The sequence below is a fragment of the Rattus norvegicus genome, chromosome 9 (genome assembly GCF_021556685.1).
Source record: "Rattus norvegicus strain SHRSP/BbbUtx chromosome 9, alternate assembly SHRSP_T2T, whole genome shotgun sequence".
Lineage (NCBI taxonomy): Eukaryota > Metazoa > Chordata > Mammalia > Rodentia > Muridae > Rattus > Rattus norvegicus.
Window position 1 is genome coordinate 120755973 of NC_141542.1, and position 16558 is coordinate 120772530.

A 16558-nucleotide genomic window follows, 5' to 3' on the forward strand; every position below is an offset into this window, starting at 1 on the left:
AGATTAAACCTGAATTCACAAGAGGTCTGCCAGCCTCAGCCGTCTGAGTACTAGAATTAAAGGTGTGCCCCACCATGCCCAGCTCTAAAAAGTATTTATTTTGATGGGTATGGCTGTCTCGCCTCAGGTATGTGTATGCACCACTTTTGTGGAAAGGCCAGAAGAAGGCATCAGTCTGTAGAGCTGTAATTATACACGGTGGTTAGCAGCCACGTGAGAACCAGGAGGGCCTCTGGAAGAGTAAGTGTGCTTAACAATCTTCCCAGGTCTGGTCTGGTCTGGTTTTGTTTAAACAGATTGTTTAGCTGTCTTCTCTCCCATTCCCTACCAAAGCACATTATCACAGCCTATCTTTTCTAACATATCACCCTATTTATGAATTATCCTTGTGACATTCCAAATATTGCTCAGTTTATTCCTTATAAAACACAGTGGCACAGGACTGGAAAGATGGCTCAGCAGTTAAGAGTACTGGCTGCTCTTCCAGAGGACCTGGGTTCAATTTCTAGCACCCACATGGTGGCTCACAACTGTCTGTAACTTCAGTTCCAGGGGATCCAACACCCTCATTCAGACACACATGTAGGCAAAATAACAATGCACATAAAATAAAATAAATACATTTTCAAAAGTCAATTGTCACTTTAAAAGAATTCTTTTTTTTTTTTTTCCGGAGCTGGGGACCGAACCCAGGGCCTTGCGCTTACTAGGCAAGTGCTCTACCACTAAGCTAAATCCCCAACCCTCTAAAAGAATTCTTTAAAAGTAAACACACACTCGGGCCAGCAAGATGGGTCAGTGGGTAAAGAACTTGGCCTTGAAGTCTGGCACCTGCCCTGGGGTAAAGACAGGCGGAGTGAGCTATCTTCAGGACACAACATGTGTGCGTGCATGCGTGCATGCGTGCGTGCGTACGTGCGTGCGTGTGCGCACACACATGCATACATACATCAGGTACACACAATAATAATTAAAGATGTAAAAAAATAAATATATACTTTAGCTTTGATGACAAGTGTACTTTTAAACATGGTAGATAATGGAAGAGGGTACTCAAAGTCAAATAGACTGTGATACAAGGTCATTTTTAAAAAGCAGAGCAGAATCTTTATATAGATAGTAGATATTTAAGTACAACACAGATAGTACTATAGAAATCAGAATCAGAAAAACTCTAAAAGTAAGGTTGGCAACTATAGCACAGTTGGTAGATGCTTGCCTAAACCCTCGGTTCAGTCCCCAGAACTGATTAACTGGGCACAGTTGTGCATGCCCATAATCCCAGCATTTAGCAGGTGGACAGGAGGATCAGAAATTCAAGGTCATCCTTAGGCCAGTTAAAAATACATCTCAGAGTTACCTCAGTTATACAGGTAAACACGGTTATCCCAACCTTCAGAAAAGGTAGGGGTTCGAAGAATCCTGTCACTCTGACCCACACAGTGAGTTCCAGACCAGCAAGGGGTAAATAAAAACTTACGACCACTCCTAGATCTAAGTCTGAATGAATCTAGGCCAGCAGACAACAGACATACTGCCGTATTATGGAATCAACTGGTAAAGAAAACATGTTAAATATAATTGTTTTATTATATATTACTGTATATGTATAATTTTATTCTGTCATAAAGACTGAAATTAAGTCCATCATAGGAAAATGAAAGAAACTAGAGATCATTATGTCAAACAAAGTAAGCCAAACTCAGAGATAAATAGTGCATGTTTTCCTTCATATGTGGAAGCTAGGTTTAAAGTATGAAAGGTACAAGGCGTCATAGAACATTTAGGGAAAGAAACCAGCAGGAGGAGAAAGGACAACAGAATACTTATGGATGAGTCTAAGCAGATCACATGACATGCACATAGGAAAACGTTATATCCCACCATTCTCTGAGTTAACTTCCCAAGGAAACCAAGCTTTACCAGTCTAAGAGTGGGGCTGAGAAGATGGCTCAGAAGGTAAAGTAGCTCCCATGTGAGCAGGAAACTCAGTTCAGATCCTCAGGTCCAGGGAAAAGCTAGGCATCGTGGGAGTGCAGACATTTTTCTGGAATAAATACCCCAACACTAATGAGAGCTTCTTGAAAGACCACAGTCCACCAGTGACGTCTCTTCCACTCTCACTGGTGTTGGAATGCTTACTCCAGAAAGATGCCCACAGACTGTTTCCAGCAAGATGTCCTCACCACCACCCTAGTTGGTTGAGAATGACTGCTGCTCTCTGTTCTCAGCTCACTGAAGATCTCTGGACCTCAGAAGTATGTGCTGCCACCATGCCAAAGGGACCGAGAGTCCCAGGCCCTGAATCTAGGCTAGGCGAGACCGACATCCAGACCAAGGAAAAATTGCTGGGGAGAGAGGAAGCAAGAATCTGCATGACTTAATCATCCTGCGGGAGAGACTGACTGCACCCAAAGTCTCGATGGTACTGAGGTGGCACAAGTCTCCGAGGAAAAGCCTTGAAAGGGTAACAAGCGCTGGTACTGGTCTCTAGAGAAACAGGATGCACCAGGAATTTAGAACTGCATATAACCTGTGCATGAGTGGTGAATGAGTGTGTGAACACTTGCAATGATCCCATAGTTCTGAGACATGGGATCTGATAGGGCCCAACCTGTGGTTCCTCTGAGGTCTTTTTGACCTGAATGAACACTTGATTCCTGTAACAGGTGACTAACATGGATTTATACATATGACCCTAAAGTACTATCTCTTAAGTCACTGTAAGGTGGCAGGCCAGGCAGGGACCTGCTTGAGGGAGAAATTGGTCTTCTCTACCACACTGGGTTAGATGCATTCCTGGTTAGAGAATTCTTCTGGTCATAAGCTCTGCCCAGTCCTGATGTAAGACCTGTACAGTCCTTCCTGCAAAGACTGTGAAGACACCAAGGAAGCACTCCCTTAGTTTCCCCAGAGGGAAGTTCACAATGTTGCCTCCCCATGGACTCCAACTCACATAATGTCAAAGATACAAGAGCACCTAATCCCATCCCTCCAATGGTATCTGACCCAGAACTGAGGAAATGGCAGGCCCTCCCCTCACCCAAGATGGGAGATATTCTACCACACCACCACACCATATACTTACCTGAAGAGTTGGGAAAGCCCCTCCAGACTGCAGACAAATTATAGATGAGATTTTTCTCCTCACAGCCAAACTGTGAGGACATGATGGTTCCCAATGCAGACCCAGAACCTTTTACTGATGGGAGCTGAAGCTTCAACAGGGGGAACAGCTCCTCATATCAAGAGACTCAAAGCAGCAATACATCTACAAAGAGGACTGATTACCTCAGGAGTAAACATCAAATCTTCTAGTTCCAAGAAGAGGCCTAGCCCAGGCTGTGGCAGTGCTTACTGTTAGACTCAGACAAAACTGAGGCCCAGTATGTTGGGAAAACCAAAAAGGCTACCCCCTGTAAAGACACATCCTGCAGTCTCCTCTCCTACTCCCATCCTGGAAGGTTACACAGGTGCTTACACAGGTGCTTACACAGGTGCTCCCACATCTCCCCTCACATAAGCCAGGAAATAAAAAAAGAAAAACCGGTGAAGGAGCTGCTAAAAGTCAGGTCTGCCAATCACCTCAGGCAGGAGCATAGCTCTGAGGTTACAGCTCCCAGCCCAGCCCAGCTCATGAAGCAACCCATCTAGACAAACTGCCACACAAGAATTTGTTGCAAGGATAGTTGGTGGTTCTGAGGTTGCCAACACTGACTCAACAACCTAGGAAAGTGTCTACAGTATGCTTAGACAATCCCAAGCCGGGACCCAGGCCCTGATGCTGACATAAAAACAGGGGTCCTACCCATCTGAACATCTAGAAGTGGACTTTACTGACACTCAACCCAGCAGAGGGTACCAGTATTTGCTGGTATGTGTGCACTTTTCAGTGTGGGTAGAGGTTTTTTCTACCTGCACACACAGTCCTACCCCAATCATCAGCCTGGGTTATGACCATGAATAGAATCTTTAAGTAGCACTGGCCAAACACTGCCAAAAACAGACCTCCCATGGTCAGAAATTCTGCAGCTTGCACTGTTTAGGGTGCAATGCACAGCCTGTAAATGAAACTGTTCTCCTTTTGAGATCATGTTTGGCTGCCCACCTGCACCGCTCCCAAAGGGCTCAGAGAACCTCGAAAGAGTACGGACACACGCACCTCCAGTGGTTCTTCAAAGACTTGGCTGACACTACACCAAACACTGACTAATCCTCCCCAATCCCTCAGCTCCTAAAGCTGCAGGTCAAGCCTAGGATGCACCACACCCACCCCAGGGTTGCTATGGATCCCAGCCAAGAGTCAACCAGGAGAGACCCAGACCCAGACCAGCCTCCAAAACTGACCATCTCAAATGTCCTCAGAATGGGAACAAGAGCTGAGTTCCTGCTCTGCCTCCTGACGTCCTCCCTGTTCTGTGGATGTACATCAGAGCCAGTGCACTGTCTCGTCAATTACTCTGGAGAGCAACCTTGTCTCAGGGCAACTCCAACTCCCGGACGCCCATCAATATAAGTAACTGCCTCAGAGGGCTCTGCCTTGCTTCCTTCAGAAGATACTACTTGGGAACAGGCCAGCCTCGGATCACCCTCAAAGTTCATCATATCATCCTGTGATGGAACTGCCCATGCCACAGCCTGTGGACAAGTGGCCAGAGGATGGGCAAACGAAAAAATGATTGTGAGGGAACCTATAAGTGTTAGCTTAAATAATGATCATGTGTGATGTTTGCCTCAAAAAGGGCCTGGAAGGGAGTCCCCACAAAGGGATAAGGAAATAAGGCTGTAATGGGCCTCGATGGAGAAAATCTGAGAGGAATAATGTGGAGACTGACCATTAGAGATGTCGTCCATGTGAGAAAATGCCATCCATGTCTCAAAACGCTGGTGCTAGTAAAAGGCAGTCAGGGGCGCCTCACCTCAGTGGGGACTGCTGGGTGTGCACACACAAGCCAGGTTACTACACTGCAGTGGGAATGAACGCCAACACAAAGGGGCGTGTTCAGCTGGGTACCTGTTCAGGTCACAGGAAAAGACCAGGGTATAAAAAATAAAAAGAGCTGTACCAGACTAGCTAAAAGAGCAGTAACTCCTATTGGGAGTTCACACTTCACCTGCCCCAAGGGTATTTACTTACATATGTACTCAGGAGACACACACGCACGCATGCACACGCACACACACAGAGCTTTAAATAGTTTGTATGTAATCAGTCAAGAATGGTACAAGAAAATGGCAGAAAGTTGTTAGAAAGGATTAAGGGTAGAGAGTTGGAGGACAGTATAGACAATATGCATGGAGTTAAGTACCAACCCGTTTCTTTCAGACAGACTTTTAAGGTGTTGTGAAGGTGACAGGAGGGGATGAAGTAGAATAAGTTTTAAAAAACCCCGACTGTTAAGATGGTGATGCACTGGCTTATTTAGTGACTGACTTACAGCACTGCCTACGGCAGGGCTTCCCTTGCTGCCTGGGATGGAATGATGTGGAGAATAGCTAACCCAATAGTTCATTGCCCTTAGCAGTCTGCTGACTGCCACACATGCTTCTGTGAAATTGCCTTGCTTGCTTATGTGCTCCACTTTGTGATTTTACAGTATAACCTGGAAGTCCAAACTGGACCTGAGACCAAGGCCTTTCTGGAGCTATCCTGACTTTGGCCCACTGGTGACATCTCCACTTTTCCGCTCTCATGGGTATCTGAGTGCTTATTCCAGAAAGATTCCAACAGTAGTATATGCTGGAATATAAGCAGTCAAAGGCTGATGTGGTGGTAGCCTGCCAGCCAGTCTGGACAGCAAAGAAGCTTCAGCTTTATCCTCCTTTGGCCTACACACACACACACACACACACACACACACACACACACACACTCACTCTCTCTCTCTCTCTCTCTCTCTCTCACACACACACACACACACACACACACATGGGGCACCATACACGGCAACACACACACGTGGCACCACACCACACACACTTAGACATGAAGGCACAAAACAAAGCAGAATTGAGAATGTGGCTCAGAAGCAGGACACTTGCCTAGCATGCATGAGACTCTCTGTTCCATCTCCAGCACCATACATAATTAGTGAGGCAGGGTAGATACAATCAAGATACATTATACACATTGATGAAATTGCAAATATAGCTTTAAAATATTAAAAAGCAAAGTTAAAAAACCTCAACATTTATGATAATCACTGTTACTCAATACAAGCCAGTGATCAGGTACATTTTTTTTCTTTTCCTATGGTCTTTTTGAAGTTAGGAAGGTGTACTGGCTGGTTCTGTGTGTCAACTTGACACAGCTGGAGTTATCACAGAGAAAGGAGCCTCCCTTGAGGAAATGTCTCCATGAGATCCAGCTGTAAGGCGTTTTCTCAACTAGTGATCAAGCGGGGAGGACCCAGCCCATTGTGGGTGGTGCCATCCCTGGGCTGGTGGTCTTGGGTTCTATAAGAAAGCAAGCTGAGCAAGCCAGGGGAAGCAAGCCAGTAAGTAACATCCCTCCATGGCCTCTGCATCAGCTCCTGCTTCCTGACCTGCTTGAGTTCCAGTCCTGACTTCCTTTGGTGATGAACAGCCATGTGGAAGTGTAAGCTGAATAAACCCTTTCCTCCCCAACTTGCTTCTTGGTCGTGATATCTGTACAGGAATAGGACCCCTGACTAAGACAGAAGAGATGCTATCAATGACTTAGAAGAGCAATGCTAAAGGAAGCAGCAGTAGGTCCCGGCAGTGGTGGCACATGCCTTTAATCCCAGCACTCAGATGGCAGAGGCAGGCTGATCTCTGAGTTCCGGTGTGCCTGATCTACAGAGTGAATTCCAGCTGGAGCTTCACAGAAAAACTTTGTCTCAAAAAACAAACAAACAAACAAACAAACAAACAAACTAAATCAAACCAAACCAAACCAAACCAAAAAATCTATAGGCAGAAGCTCAGCACAGTGGCTCACACCTGTAATTTCAGGACCTTGGGGCATGAATATTGTCATAAATTTGGGCCAGCCTGGGCTACATAGTAAGTACATTTATCTAAGCTACTACACTCCAGCAACCACTACAACCAGAGCCACCACCCTAATAACTAGGAGAGAAATGATATGATACAGTTTGCAGTTTCTTCTGGGACTTTTAAATGGGCAATAAATGTCATGTTTCTAAAGGAAAATGATTTGTAAAATAACAGGTGTGGAAATCTAATAGCAAGATTGCACAAAAGGGTTATTAAATACAGCTCACCTATTTCTGTTAACAGTAGCACAAGTCAACTCAGTAACGTAAAAACTTTAATACACATATTAGAGTAGTATTTGCTTACATTTTTAACTCCTAAAAGTTTGAATAAGGAGGACAAATAGGAAAAAAAATGTCTAAAGGATATGAAGGGCTAATTCACAAATATAAATACTCCCTAAATCCAATTTCATATAGCTAGAGTCAAATACCTTCTACAACAATGCAAACCAAAGCCTTAAAATGTACAGCGAGGGCCCAGTGGGTGACTGCTGGGTGAGTGGTGAGGGCAGCTGCTGCCAAGCCTGAAGGCCTGAGTTAGACACCTGGGATGCCCAAGGACCGACTCTTATGAGTTGTTCTCTGACCGCCACATGGGTACCATGTAGAAAATAATTTATCTTTACGAAGTAAGAATGTGGTGATATAGTTCTAGTAAATGCAGTCATGTAATCCCTATATAAGCCTGCGTGTGTGAATCCCTATATAAGCATGGTTTATTCTGAGCAGCAGTCTGTAGGGCACAGAGGCAGGCAGGAGTAAGAGACATAAAGAGTTTCTTCACAACAAAGCCAGGGTGAGTGAGCCATCAGCCACCAAGCAACCCTTTGTCTACGCTTCCTAACATGAACACAAACAGAAACAGTAACACGCACTTTTGTCCTAGCCAACTGATGCCTAAATGGCATATTTTTTATGTGTGGAAATTTTATATTACTTCTCCTGGAAGATGGGGAAAATTCCCGAAGATTGAATTACCCCTACTGATGATCACCCCAACTATTAAAAATGCCACTGTTCTTCTAGGTTTGTTCATAATTCTCATTCAGAAGTAAATTTCAAGGCAACCTACGCTTACACCAGTAAATTTAACCCAGATCCATCCATGGTCCCATGAGGTCAGGTGACATCTTTCTTGCCTCACATAGGTGTGAAATTCAAACAGATGCAAACCTATAAATGGCAAACTACTCAACTTCTTTATTTTTATTTTTTGGTTTGGGGCAGGAGACAATGTCACTATGTAGACAGGGCTAAGCTGGTGCTTACTCACTAGCTAACTAGGTGGCCCTGAACTGCCTGTGTGTGCCTGCCAGCAAACCACTCTGACTTTTAAGGCATCCTCTTTTCTTTTTTAATCTTTTCTTTTTCAATCTCGAGTCAGTATAGCTATTCTATACAGAAAAGAGACCAACCACCTACGGCATACACTTGTTTCAATAAAGTAGTTAGGCAAAGAATTTACCGACAGTATTTATGATAACTACTCTAATTGTAGCCCAAATACATAGTGATTACTAGAAAGGCAAACTACTACATATCTTTAATCACTTTCAGTATGATGAGCAACTGTTAGTGGGCCTGGCTATGGAAAAAAAATTTTAAGTGTGTGTGTGTGTATGCAAGTGCTCATGAGAGTGAGGGGAGAGGGGAGGGGGAGGAAGGTAGGGAGGAAGGGAGGGAGGGAGGGAGATCGATCGCACCAGCAGCGAGAGAGCAGAAGGAAGAGGATACGGACTAGACATGGATGTTGGGAACTGAACTCAGGTCCTGTGGACAAACTGGAAGTGCTCTTCACCCCTGAGCCATCTCTTTAGCATTCCACGCAAAACAATATTTATATTTTAAGAATTTTGAAAAACACTATACTATATATTTTAATATTTTAAAAATCTACACTACAATTTACTTCATAATTTACCTTGCGTGCTTAATTTCTGTGTTTCAGTCTACCTTTCTAGGGATGAAGCTAATTTCTTGAATTTGCAGGCTTCTGGATGTCCTGCATAGGAGAAAAGCCTTCTCCTGGGTGTTGTTTGCTAACTTGCACAAAGTCAAGCTCTCCATCACTGGTCTAGATTTTCCCCTAAAGCTTACCTGACCCAGTGTGTTCTTTTCCCTTCATCACTATGTGATCTCTTCTTAACCCATGGAAAACACTATGTGCATGGAGGTCAGAGGACTGCTTTTGAGAGAGCTGGCTCTCTCCTTCCACCACATAATACTACAGATCTTAGTGGCTAGCCCTCATCTTGGGCTGGAGATGCAGCTCAGATGCAGTCAGCACGTGACAAAGTATATACAGATATCGACTAGAATGTCTCTGATCAGGGCCCTGAGATCTGTGTCCAGCAGTGACAGGTCATGGGGGAGATGGAGAACAACCCACACATAAATCTCACAAAAACAAAACAAAAACCCTACTGGCTTATTCTAGTATTCTTATATAATATTTATTTTCCTTTTCCTTTCTGGCCACCCAGCTGGTGGAGCAGCTGGCCCACAAGCATTTTTCACTAAGTCCAAAATTTGATAAATACTCCCTCCTTAAAGCTCTTCAAAACCAGTTAGCCATTCTTAACTAAGGAGAGACAACAGATATACATGGAAAACTGCTAATACTTGGCTTGTGAATACCTAATGTCCCATAGCTGTTCATAGCCTCAGCTTAATCTGATGTCTTAAAATAGCATTTGTCTTTAGATTAATGAAAAGTATCTGAAATGTTGTATTTAAACCTTGAACAAAGACTCCCATAAAGCACTAAGTGTTTTTTTTTTTTTTCTTTTTTTTTTTTCCGGAGTTGGGGACCGAACCCAGGGCCTTGTGCTTCTAGGCAAGCGCTCTACCACTGAGCTAAATCCCCAACCCTCAGTAAGTGTTTTACTGATGCTTTGAGGGGGAGAAACAGGGGTCGAGACAGTGTGTGTGTGTGTGAGAGTGTGTGTGTGTGTGTGTGTGTGTGTGTGTAGCCCAGGTTGTCCTAGAAACTCCCTCTAAAGATCAGGCTAGCCTAGAATTTAAAGATCCACCTGCCTCTGCCTCTTGAGTGCTGGGATTAAAGACATAAGCCATCACCACTTGGTCAATTACCAATACTTTTTATGTTCAAGGTTACACATGCTCTAATCTAGGCAACACCATGACATCAATTTATTGATTTTCATAATCAAATGAAAACACTAGAAAAAATTAAACTTTACCTAAAAAACAAATACAATGAATACTAGAGAGGTAAGACAGATGGGTCTCTGTGAGTTCAAGGCCTGCCTGATCTGCATAGTGAGTTCCAGGTCAACCAGAGTTATATAAGAAGACCCTCTCTCAAAAGAAAAGAAAACAAAAGAGGAGAAAAGGAGAAAAGACAAGACAAATATAAAGTTAAGATATATTCTGTACATTTGTGCAGGGTCTTACTCTAACCCAGGCCTGAACTTTAATCCAAGCTGTGGCTAGGTTGGCTTAGAATTTGGGGTGATCCTTCTATCTCAGCCTCCTAAGTGCTGGGATTACAGGCATAAACCACCACAGCACTTCTGTGTATTTTAGAACCACTAGATGACTAAAAACCATGAACTATTCAAAACTAAGCTTATAAAGGAAATTTATTTCCTGCCACTGCTGTGTCTGAAAATCAGCCAGAGACAAATTGACATCACTACTATGATACTTTCACTATTGCTTTTGAAAAGCCATTGTCTGCTAAGGAAACAAATTATGCATGCATGAGCATATAACAAGAATGTTTTCAAATGCTGTATGAAGCAACTTTATATTCTCCAGGAGAAATCAGAAGGCTAAAGCAATATTTAGAGTGTTCATAAGCAGCTTTACTAAGATTAGAACTAAGTGGGGACCGGGAAAAACTGTATCTACAAGGAATTATAATCCCCAAAATAGCAGGTGTAGAAAATAATAAAGCCAGGGCTCAGCAAAGCCCTAGGGACTGAAACATCTTGTTACACTTCAAGAGCTACATTTTCTTTGAAAGCAGCAGCATCATACTTTATCTGTATAAAGGCTCCCAGTATGCAATGCTCTTTCTATAGTGTTCTCGCTTTATGTTATACAAGACAATCATTATCATTGGTGGTGATGCACTGACTGGACGGCAGGCCTCACACATGGGAAGTAGGCAAAGAATGCAAGGCTCTGAATTTTACAGATTTGTCAAAACAAAAACTTCAATCCAGACCTCCTCAGTTCTAGTTCCAGGTCTTTTTCCTTCTGCTTCACACAACTACTTCCAAATAAAGAACAAATTAGCATCTCACAGTAAGAAGCTTCTAGACAAATCAGCAAGGCAGACAACTGTGTCAAGGCCAAGCTTTTACCTTTTCATCTGAAAAGAGGGCCATGGATTGCAAAGTGTGAAGCTGCATCTAGTTCTGAGGCTAACTCCACATGTGTCCTGTACAGGACACAAGTTGCTAACAAATACATGTTGTTACCAACAATGCTGGAGCAAACCCTGCAAATGCAAAGGAAACTACCAAATGACCTACTCCAGCATCCTTACATATGTGTGCTGGAAGTGCTTTAATCCACAGTCCAACGACAGAAATGACTCATCTCACTAGCCAGTCCTTTTGCAGACTGAAATTAATGTCCATAAGGAAAACTGGAAGTGGTACAGCAGGTCTGTGATATGAGCTGCTTGGGAGGCTGAGACAGGAAGGATGGAGAGTGTGTGTGTCTAGTCAATTTAGCAAGGCCCAATCTGGAAAGAAAACACTAAAAGGGCTTGGGTGTTGGTTTAGTTCCCAGTACCCACATCAGGTGGCTCACAAGCACCTGTAACCCAGAACCGGGGATCAATATCTTTGTCCTCTGCAGACATCCAGCACTCCAGTACATACCCAATAGACACATAATTAAAAATTTACCCTTAGGGGCTGGAGAGATGGCTCAGCAGTTAAGAGCACCCGATTGCTTTTCCAGAGGTCATGAGTTCAATTCCCAGCAGCCACATGGTGGCTCACAACCATCTGTAAAGAGATCTGATGCCCTCTTCTGGTGTATCTGAAGACAGCTACAGTGTACTTATATATAATAAATGAATAAATCTAAAAAAAAAACAAAAAAAACAAAAAACCAAACCTTTAAAGGGCTCAAGAGATGGCTCAGCAGTTAAGAGCACTGGTTGGTATTCCAGAGAACTCAGGTCTATTCCCAGCACCCCCATAGCAGCTCACATCTGTCTGTAATTGCAGTTTCCGGGCTTCTGACACCTTCACACAGACATACATGCAGGAAAGACACCAATGAATATACAATAAAAAATAAATTATTTTTTTAAAAAAAACACCTTTAAATGGGGGTTTGGGGGCTGGGGAATGTAACTAGGTAACCTGCTTGCCAAAATAAAATAAAATAAAACAAAAATTAAAAAGGTATAGTACACAAGGGGTCCTTTCAAGTTCAAGGACATTCTGAACTGCACAGTGAATTTGAATCCACCCTGGGAGAGACCCCATCTCAAAGAAAAAAACAAATTAAGAAAAACGAGGTACTAATAAGCTAAGAGAAATCTCATAGTTAAACAAATAACCCTTTTCAAATACCCCACACCTGACTACCATCTCTCCAACTTTAGAAACTATCAATCACTTTCCCCAATAACTCCTATGGAGAAAGAAGGGATTTAGGATGGTCATTTTTTTGAAAGAGTCTAGTGTATCTCAGGTTGGCCTAGAACTTACCATGTGGCATACACTTTTGTGTGTGTGGTGGGTGTGTTTGTGTATACATATGCACTCAGACGCATGTGTGTAATACATGTATCACCACTATTAACATCTTTGATTGCTTTCCATGTTATTTTTTGAGTCAGAGTCTCTCACTGAACCTGGAGCCTGGTAATTTGGCTAGACTGGCTGACCAGAAAGCCCCAGAGGTTCTCCCTGCCCCTCCTTCCCCAGGGCCAGAGTTATGAGTGTGCTCTGGCTCCTGGCTTTCCACAGTTGCTGGGGATCTAATCTAGCGCTTCTTGCCTAGGCTTTCAGATTGCCATCTCTCTAACCACCTTGAACTGATCCTCCTACTTCTACTTCCTGAGTGCTGGGTTTACAGAGAGCATACGTTAACTATCAAGCCTGCTGCATGCAATGCTGGGGCTGAAATTCGGGGTCCCACCCAAGCTACACCCCCACAACACTGTGATCTGAATAAAAGCATCTGCTTTCCCCACGTACTCAACTGGCTCCAGATAAAGTCCAGCCATTATTTTTTCCAATACCGAAACTGAAGAACATCTTCAGCAACTGAGTTCTTTCACTGTTGTGAGCTCGCTCTCTCTCTCTCTCTCTCTCTCTCTCTCTCTCTCTCTCTTTGCACTCTACCACTGAGCTAAATCCCCAACCCCTCACTGTTGCTCTCGAAACTCCTCCTCCAATACATTTCATAGGGTGCATACCCAGAGATCCCCACGGTCTCAACCATCCACAGTCAGTGTTGACAATTTTAAAGTACACAAACTGTAACAAACTGAGAACTGCTTCCAACTTTCAATTCTAATATTCCTTCCACAAATACCCTTAACCCCATGGTTTCATTCCCAGAGAACTTTGTCAGTCTCTAAAACAGAACACATATGGTGAACAATTAAGTTTGTCCTGGGTCAAGTTGTCTTGTAGTGTTAGAAATTCGACTGGTACTTCTATCGATTGTAAAAACTCTTAGGTAGTGAAGCCGTTCTCTCTGCATCTATAACCTCAGGGCGAAACGTTGCATGCTCTTACATATTTTTGCTTTTAATCCAAATGAAAGCGTTCTCAAGACATTAACAGGAGGAGGTCAAGATGGCTCAGAGCATAAGGGTGAGGACCACCAAACCTAAGTGCCTGAGTTGGAGCTCTGGAACCCCAACTATAGGAAGTTGTCCTCTGCCCGCCACATTTACCATGTAAACAAATGTATTAAAATATTAAATGTCATACTGAAATGTGTTTAAGGGTACTATAACTTCTTCATCGTTACGTCAGCGATTCTAATGAATTTTTGCTTTTAAGCCATTTGGCACCAAGAGAGCACATTTTGCCAGTTCTGAGTTAATCTTCAGGAAAGCCTTTGTGTAACGCTTGAAGAAGATGAAAAAGATCAGTAGCCAAGATTTTTAGACGCCTACTTTGGCATATGTTTTTAATGAACGGATGACTTACTCGAATAGTTCATCTTCCTTTATAATTGACCCAGACCATTTAAAATAAGGAGAAACACATGGCTGAGGATGCGGGTTCATCTCAACCACAGAATTAGCGATAATCCCAAAGCGTCACTGATCGCCGGATTTGCAACATACTTCACCCCAGTTCAAGGGGTGTCTAGCGGAAATTACAGTCTCTATAACCACACTGCTTCAAATGTTTCCGACGTACTCAACTAGTGCAATACTGTTCATTTCCATTCTCAACTATTCTCACTGTAATTATTAAAACAGCTGTCAGCTGGGTTTCGGCAACCTCTTTGTACAGCCTTTTTATTCAACGCCGTGGATCCTGAAGGATGCGTCATCCCCATATTACTCTTCAAAAATCACATCTAAGATTCCAATGCACTCTAAGGGTCTCTGAACATCATTCCAATCGAAACTGGCACAAACTAGACCTGATCGCTCAAGGCGGCAAGGGAAGGTCGCACTGGCATTTAGGACAGCACTGGCTCCGCGAGCCGCAGCAATTTCGCTTTCACGCACCTCTCCCGGGACCATCGCGCCTCCTACGCCCCGGGCCGCACCGAGTCTCCGACATCCGCGCACGCAGCGCGGCTGGCACCGGGAGCGCGCGTCGGCACGGCGCGCCCCCGCGATGCCGTCCGTCCCGGTGCGCTGGCAGCGCCCTCCCGGCCGCGCCATGTTCCGGTAAGCGGCGGCCAAGGCGCTCGCGCTAGCCGCCGCCCGAGCGTCGCCCAGCGGCGGCCCCACCTGCACCGCGACGGGTCAGGATGCCGGGCGGGGCGGCCACCAACGGCCTGTCACGGGCCGGACGGCCGCGCCGCGGGCTGGGCTGGGCCGGGCCGGGCGGCGCGTGGCACACGGCTGGGCGCGGCTGGCACAGGCGCAACCCCCTACCTGGCTCCCGGGAGGGGACGGGGAACCCGACTGAGGGCTGAGGGTCTCCTCCCTGGTGCCCGGGACAGACTCGAAACCGCGCCCTCCTTCCTCCCCTCTGGTCGCCACGCCCCCCTGGCCCGCACGGACCCGAGGCTCGGCAGGCTCAGAAGGGTTCACCCCCTGAACGAGGACCTCCGGGTGGCCGCCGCTGCCGGTGTCTCCGTCGCCGCTGCAACAGCCCCTGATGCCGCCGGGGCCAGGCTTGAAAACATCTCCGGTCTTGGTCGGTCTCTCACCACAGCCTCCTTGCTCTTGGACAGCGTTCTCCGCGATTGGCTGCGGCGCGAGCACGTGACCCAGACGGACACGTGACTCCTGCAGGCACGGGACGGGCGGCGTGACCGCCGTGCCCCGCCCCCGACGCGCCCGTCCCTGGGCTCTCCGGAGGAGCGGAGCCTGCGGCGGCGGGTGGCGGTCGTGGGGAGCTGAGCTGAGCGGAGCGGAGCTGGTGGAGGGGGCCGGAAGTCCTGAGCCTCCGGGGCCGGCCGCGCCCGAGGAGCTGTGGGAGCCGCCGCGTGGGAGTCGGAGCCGCCCTGGAGCCGCGGGCTACTGGCGCTCCGCACACGCAGCCTGGTACCACCACCCCAGATGTGCAAAAGGTGGCGTGGGTGCCGGCGCTCGGCGGAGGAAACGCACATATTTTTGCAGGGTTTGAGTTGGGACGGCAAAACCAGCTGGAGGCCGGGAGGGTTTCGTTAGCGGTGGTCGCGCCGGCGGGAGGACACCGCTGCGCGGTGGGGCGGGTCCGGGTTGCGTGTCTGCGCCGGTGTGAGGCGCGGACCGAGGGGCGTCCAAGCCAAACGCACCCAGTGCCCAAAGCACGGCTGTGAGCACTGGTTGCAGAGAACGTGGCATTATGCCCGGTTCTAGCCACGCCATCCTTTGACCTTTTTGAACAGAAATTTCACTAAATTTGTCCGTGTGGTACTAAGTCTCATAGGGCAGGTGGGGAAATTTTTACCATCGCAGCAGCAGCTTGTCCTCAGACTTCCTTCTGAATGCTTTTTATCTACAGCGGTTAGCCTGCAACCGTTGTGCCTTAACCACCCAAGAAGTTACATACTCCACAGGAAACCATCTTCTCCCTCATCGTTAACTGTGGCCTCCTTCAGTATCCGTTAGGACCTTAATGGGGAGTCTAACAGTCCTACCAATAAGCTGAAAATTCTGACGTGACTTTTAGACTTGACAGGGACATAAACCTGCATTTTTAAAAAATCAAGATAGATTTTCTTCCTTGTCCTCACGTATAAAAAAATTTTCAGTATGAACAGTAGGAAACTACTTTGCTGCTATCGGAATATAACAACTTGGATATGTGTCACAAACAAAAAGTTTCTCTTTATGATTGGGGGAGGAGAGGGGGCGGCAGAAATATTGTTCCTTTATAGAGCTCTATATATGTGTGTAATGGGGACAGAACCTA

The 16558-nt window shown here is 45.7% G+C and overlaps 1 protein-coding gene across 7 annotated transcripts in view; it reads right to left on the reverse strand.

Moving 5' to 3' along the window:
* The window catches only part of Ankrd12 (ankyrin repeat domain 12), a 104751-nt gene extending 89345 nt beyond the window's left edge, over nucleotides 1-15406 (reverse strand). For 5 of the 7 annotated variants that reach the window (XR_015628700.1, XM_087566575.1, XM_087566578.1 and 2 more), the window contains exon 1: nucleotides 15220-15406. The gene's annotated coding sequence lies outside the window, so the exon portion shown is untranslated. 7 annotated transcript variants of the gene reach the window in all.
* Between the last annotated feature and the right edge of the window lie 1152 nt (nucleotides 15407-16558).